The sequence below is a fragment of the Leptonychotes weddellii genome, chromosome 2 (assembly GCF_054177405.1).
Source record: "Leptonychotes weddellii isolate Sample4059 chromosome 2, ASM5417740v2, whole genome shotgun sequence".
In the NCBI taxonomy this organism is placed as follows: Eukaryota; Metazoa; Chordata; class Mammalia; order Carnivora; family Phocidae; genus Leptonychotes; species Leptonychotes weddellii.
Window position 1 is genome coordinate 14,404,944 of NC_138370.1, and position 6,811 is coordinate 14,411,754.

The window sequence follows — 6,811 nt, forward strand, 5'->3', positions numbered from 1 at the left end:
GATAACAAATGCTCAGATAGCCCACCAAAAAAAACCTGCAATAACAATATTAATAATAACTCCACACAACTATCAAGATTCCTTTGGACACTGAATAGGAATACAGTCAACTTGCAACCAAGTCTACAAATGTATCTACAGATATGTGACCTAAAACTGACAATAAGCAGTCAGACCCCCTACACACAAGGATCCCAAGACTCAGAAATGCTTTATTAATATTACTAATATTGTTAATATTAATTAACAAGCCGCTCTCAAGATAGAAAGACACGTTAACCAATAACGAGCTCCGAGACTGGGGTGAGTCATCAATATGGAAATCAGATTCCTGTGGTTCAACTCTCTTGGTCTTGGATGGTAAGAATACAGATGAAAGAACATTTTCTACGTGGCTCTGGAGCGGTGGGCTGACACTCAGGTAGGAAATTAACTATATTTCCATGCAGCATCGATGAATATAGGTTGTGAAACGCAAAGAAACGATAACACAGGAACCAACAGGCTGCGTGATAATAAGAAATATTGAGAAAGAATTTTCAAGTAACCCTTGATAAAGAAAACAGGCTAGTTGTAAAAATTTCAGAAAATGTCGCATTTGTTTGAGTCAAGAGAGACACTTCACTTTTTACTCTAGATAGTCCAAAATACCTGTGGAATGTATAATTGATGCCCTAAGGCCCCCTCCCCCTTCATCTGGCCTGTGTCAATACCTTTACCCCTAGCTGTTCCTGGGGCTCTCTATAGGGCACCCCCACAAGCACGCAGCAGAATACATTTTTCTCCTGTTAATCTGTCTATTGTCAGTTAATTCACAGGTCTCCCCCTACCCCCCACCAGGCAGACCTGAATTTTTTCATCCCAACACTGAAAATCTCACAAGCGCCGCTGCTGGGCACAGGCATGTGGCCTGCACCGCTGAGATCTACAACTCAGGACACCAGGACACCGTAGGGAGTTGCTGTCTTGGAAACCAGGTGTAGCTGTGGCAAAGACCTGCCCCTCACCACCTCGCTCACTTCTGCAGGGTTCCCCCTCTTTCATGGGGTCAGCTGCTGCTTGAAAGAGAGAGGGTCGGTTTGATTGGTGGGGCCCCCATTGTGTGGCTGACCACTGTGTGCCTACGCGCCCTCCCCGCCCCAGCAGCCAGGGTAAGGGTTGGGCATTTTCAGTTTCAGTATTAGTAATAGGGCACGCTCTCTCAAAAGGTTCTGAAAACTTCTTCAAGGAAGAGAGTTTATTTATTTTTTTACCTAAAAGAATAAAACAAGCCCCCCCAAAACACCGTAAGAGGCTTTGAAATCTGCCAAACTTCTTTACCTGGATGCAAGGGAAGAACAATGTTTTTTTCCTTTCTTTTGGCTGGACATAGGAGTGCTCATTTCCGCGCACTGACCGGACACAATTCAAGGCATTCAATCTGCAGCATGGCATTCAGCCCTACACATAATTTATGTATTAAAGACCCTGCACATTAAGTGCAAAGTTTACAAGTCACAACAAGATTGCTCTAACTGCCAAATTAGAAGCTCAGGGTGCTATGCTCAAACCATTTTTGCTTTCAACATCATTACCAATAATAATCCGCGGGATCTGAGTTGGGCTGGATGTTTGGTGGGTGATGTGTGAGGCGGAAAAGAAAGCAGCTGCTTGCTCATCAGCTCTATGAGCTAAGCATCGCTAAGCAGCAGAGACTTGCTTTTATGAGCTTGTCCAGTATAGGTCTATATAATTTTATATAGCCATTTATGAGTCAGGAGACACATAGGCTGTCTAATTAAAAATGCCCTTCAGTACAGACTCTTTTCAGACCCAAACCGCACTTTCATACAAAGGAATGCATAAATATACATGATAATTGACTCTAATGACAGGAAAAGAATGTGATGAAACATTTCCTGATAAAATCTAGTCTCAGGCATGCAAAGGGGATCAAGACTCCTCTTCAGTCACTGTGATTTACAACATAAAGGGAGAAATTCTAAAGGGCGAAGTAATGTTCTTCTAAAGGCAGAATATATGTATGAAGAAAAGCAGAGGGCCTTTGTGTGATCTGGACAAGGAAAAATTATAAATGTTCTCTAGATGGAAAAGGAAAATCCCATTTGACAAGCCAACCTTCCTTCATGGCCTTTTTAGTTTCTAGGTATTGAGTCCATTTTTCAATTCCTCTCTCAAGTTTGCTGTGCTCCTGATTACATAGCAGTTAGGCTTAGTAAGCAACATGAAAAGGATATTGTTTCTGGGCTTTCTTCCATTGTTTTTTTAGAGCATGCCTCTAGACACACTTCCCCTCTTCCATTATGAATCTGGCGTTCTTCAGAGATATGGAATGCAATTATAATGATCAAGGATCTTAGTGTTTGAAAATGAATCTTTAAAACTAGCACAGTTGTTAGAACACAATTGCAAGGACTTCAATAAACATTCCATGCATCTTGGAGGTAGTGGAATTTACAGAGACTTCCTTGCATACAATGCTATGTATTAATAAAGCCGAATGTGACAGTTATCAGATGGATAGTTTATCTGATTTCTTATCTTAAAGTCTTTCAGTGTTGAGCTTCTCCCAGAAATAGCTTTAGGTCTCTTAAGAATAGAAAATGAAAAAATACACAAACAAATAAAACTCAAGAGCAATACACAAGTATTTCATCTGATTCAAAAGAAAAGATTTTGGCAATCAAAAGGATCATCAACAGAATAGCTTGGTACTGCATTAAATAGCAAGCACCTGACAGATTTAGCGTTTACAATGCATATTATGTAAGAAAAACAGGCAAAATTACGTTTTGCACATGGGTGTGCTCCTCTGTAACAATTAAAGTGGTTTTAGTAAAGGATATGGAAATATTCTTAGCCAATTTAAAGGATATGTTTTCCAAGAGCCCAAATTATTTACTGAAACAGAGTTCTTTTTTTAAAAAAAGATTTATTTTGTGAGAGTGAGAGAGAGAGAGCATTGTGTGCATGCGAGCACGTGAGCTTGAGATCATGACCTGAGCCATAATCAAGAGTCGGACGCCTAACCGACTGAGCCACCCAGGTGCTCCTGAAACAGAGTTCTTAAACCAAGTGATGGGACCAGTAGCTCACAACTGTACCAAAATGATGGATAATCTTTTATGAATATCCATGCAAGTTCAGTATGCATTCTGTTACTGAATTAAGGACCAGACAGATAGGACTTTTTTAATGGCCATCTATGGCCATCAGAGACTCTCTGTCTTATCCTTTAACCTGCTTTTGCCACCTTTTTCATGCTAACAACCCCAGCAAACAAACCCTTGGCTTTCTGGTTGACATAACAGGCTCCTGCAAGGTGGCAAACGAGGCCCACTGAGCTCAGAACATGAGGGCAATGGGCGACCGGGGAGAGAATGAGGTTCCTGGTGCCACGCAGAATTCCAGTGAGAAGTTGGAAGTAGAGAATGTCTCTTACCTCAACACTACAGCCTCACCTCCCTGTCTCTCCTGCCCCATTGTCCTGTCTTTAGATTTCCATTGGGCCTCACATCCCTTCCCTTGAGGAAAGCCTACCAGTTAGAACCACCTTTGTGTGACTTCCTACATCAGTCCTCGTGGAGGAGAGCTTGCATCTAAATAAGATCTTAGGGGGGGCGCCTGGGTGGCTCAGTCGTTAAGCGTCTGCCTTGGGCTCAGGTCATGACCCCAGGGTCCTGGGATTGAGCCCCGCATCGGGCTCCCTGCTTGGCAGGAAGCCTGCTTCTTCCTCTCCCACTCCCCCTGCTTGTGTTCCCTCTCTTGCTGTCTCTCTCTCTCTGTCAAATAAATAAATAAAATCTTTAAATAAATAAATAAATAAATAAATAAATAAGATCTTAGGGAGGGAAGTTTCTACAGAAGGCTTCACTAAAGCTGTTTTTTATCCCTTTGCTCTTCACAAGACATTTCTTTCCTTGTTCTTATTCATTTACTGAATTGGGCTTCCTCTGTCACCTTTTGGGGCTCCTCTGCCCACATGTTACAGTTTGGCACCCCTGTGGTTCTTTCACTTCCCACTGTTCTTCTCCTTCCAACACTCTCACTAGTGACCCCATCCATGTTCATGGTTCCAAATACCCACCTAACCACCAGCCAACACCTTTTTCCTGAGCTTCACATTCATCTCCAGCTCCATTCTGGAAATCTTCATGCAATGAATTGAATGTTTATGTCTCTTTAAAATTCAGATGTTGAAATCTGAATCCCCAGGGTGATGATATTAGAAGGTGGGTCCTTTGGGAGGCTAACCCCTCATGAATGGAATTAGTACCTTTACAGAAGAGGCCCTGAGAGACCCCTTCTCTGCCACAGGAGGTCAGAGTGAAAAGACACAGTCTACAAACCAGGATGTGGGCTCTCACCAGGCACTGAATCTATCAACATCTCGATTTTGGATTTCCTAACCTCCGGAACTGTGAGAAATAAATTTTTCTTGTTTGTAATCCACCCAGTTTATGGTACTTTGTTAGAGCAGACAGACTCAAATACTTCACCTTGCTATCCTTAAATCATCTTAAACACAACTTTCTCTAAACAGAATGCTTTGGGGGCGCCTGGGTGGCTCAGTGGGTTAACTGTCTGCCTTCAGCTCAGGTCATGATCCCAGGGTCCTGGGATCAAGCCCTACATCTGCTCCCTGCTCAGTGGGGAGTTTGCTTCTCCCTGTCTCTCCCCCTGGCTTGTGCTCTCTCTCTCAAATAAACAAAATCTTTAAAACAAAATAAGTGGAATGCTTTGTCTTCTGCACACCTTCGCTCTCCTTCTGGCATCAGTTGGTGGCATCTACATGGTCACACAACAGAGAAAACTGATTGAGAGCAGAACTTAAACCCAGTTTTCAACTGAGAGAGGGCTGCTGGGCAAAGTGAGACATGAGAGGGCCAAGAGGGAGCAGGGAAAACTCTTTGTTTTTGAACTTGGGTTTCTGGTTCCAAGTTCTGCTTGACTGCCATGGATGATGGCCCTTAATCCAACTAGCTCCCGAAAATGAATGACTAGAGACCAGGAGTGGTAGAGAGAATGGGAGTTTATTTTCTGTGGTGAGGGGGGGCATACCAGTTAATGTAGTTAGTTGCTGGTAATAGAAATCTGAAATGACACTAACTACGGTAAGAAAGAGGTTCATTTCCTCTCTAGGAAGAGGCAGAATTAGGCAGTCTAGGGCTGGTGTGATGGTGCCATGATGACTTCAGTGTTCCAGGCTGTTCTATTTTTAACGCCTCCATCCTTAGCAATTAGTGCTCATCCTCAGGGTCACTGCAGATCCACAGAAAAGGCTGTTGAAGCTCCAGACATCAGACCCATGTTCTGTTTAGAAAAGAAGGGAGAGGACCAAAGGAACTTTCCAGCAGCTATAGCCAATGCATTCTACTAGCTTCTCCTTGGCTACCTCTAGAAGGAAGAGTGGCTGAATTTATTTTCTGCACCTAATAAGTACAAGTTCTATTTGGTAAGAAGATGACTTAATGGCAATTAGGTAGAAAACTAGCAGTAGCTGGTACTGGGGATTCTAAAAAAAGCTTGAGCTTTTTTTTTTTTTTTAAGATTTTATTTATTTGAGAGAGTGTGAAAGCACGCTGGAGTGCACACATGGTGGGGGAAGGACAGAGGGAGAAGCAGACTCCCAACGTGGGCTCAATCCCAGGACCCTAAGATCATGACCTGAGCCAAAGGCAGCCGCTTAGCCGACAGAGCCACTCAGCTGCCCCCAAAAGCTTGAGCTTTTAAAAACATTGAAATGCTTGTGCCTTCTAGACTCATGTGACTGGCCAAAGCCCCTCCAGAGTTCTCTGGATCTCCTCACCCACCACACTGAATCAGTTGCCAAGACCTGCCAATTTTAATTCCCTGAATATAACTTGAAGCCATATCCTCATCTTCATTCTTGCCACCACTCCCCTAGTTCAGGCCCTTGCCCTTCCCAGACTGATTATTGCAACCACCTCCCGACCGTGTCCGTTCAGTCAGGGCAGGGTAATGTATCAACAGTGCCAACTCTGGAGCTGGAATCCTGGCTTTTCTGGGGAGATTTAATAAGACAATATCTGGAAAGCACTTGCACAGTACCTGGCTCACAGTAAGCATTCAATATATGTTAACAATTATTACTATCTTGCCTTTAAAAAATTCCAGTTTGTATGCTGGTGGAGCAATTTGTTGTTGTTTTTTAAAGATTTTATTTATCTGACAGAGAGAGAAACAGCGAGAGAGAGAACACAAGCGGGGGGAGTGGGAGAGGGAGAAGCAGGCTTCCCGCTGAGCAGGGAGCCCGATGTGGGGCTTGATCCCAGAACCCTGGGATCATGACCTGAGCCCAAGGCAGACGCTTAACGACTGAGCCACCCAGACGCCCCTGGAGCAATTTGTTTAAATAGCTGATTCTTTCACTATTGGGTGGCTAAGGGCACCTTACTCATCTTTTCTTCTCCAGCACCTAACACAATCACGAGCACACGATAAGCTTTGGAATGCATGAGCACTGATACTTCTGTAGGACTGATATCCTGCAAGCAGCACAGCAGACTTCATGGAACTCCACAGATCACACATACGGATCTGTTATTTCTACTTATTAGTCTGGGGTTGGCGGCAGACCAAGTGTCCCTAGTTCTCATATCTTTTTCTCCAAGCTTAGTCTTTATTCCCATTTCAGGCTCCTGATATGTCCCCTTTGAATTTTTTTCTAATCCTCTAGGAGTCTATCTACAGTCATATTTTATATATATATATAATCTATGATGTATAATATATATTTTCTAGGAGTGGCATTTTTATATTAGAACATCTATAAATTCTAGGATATATA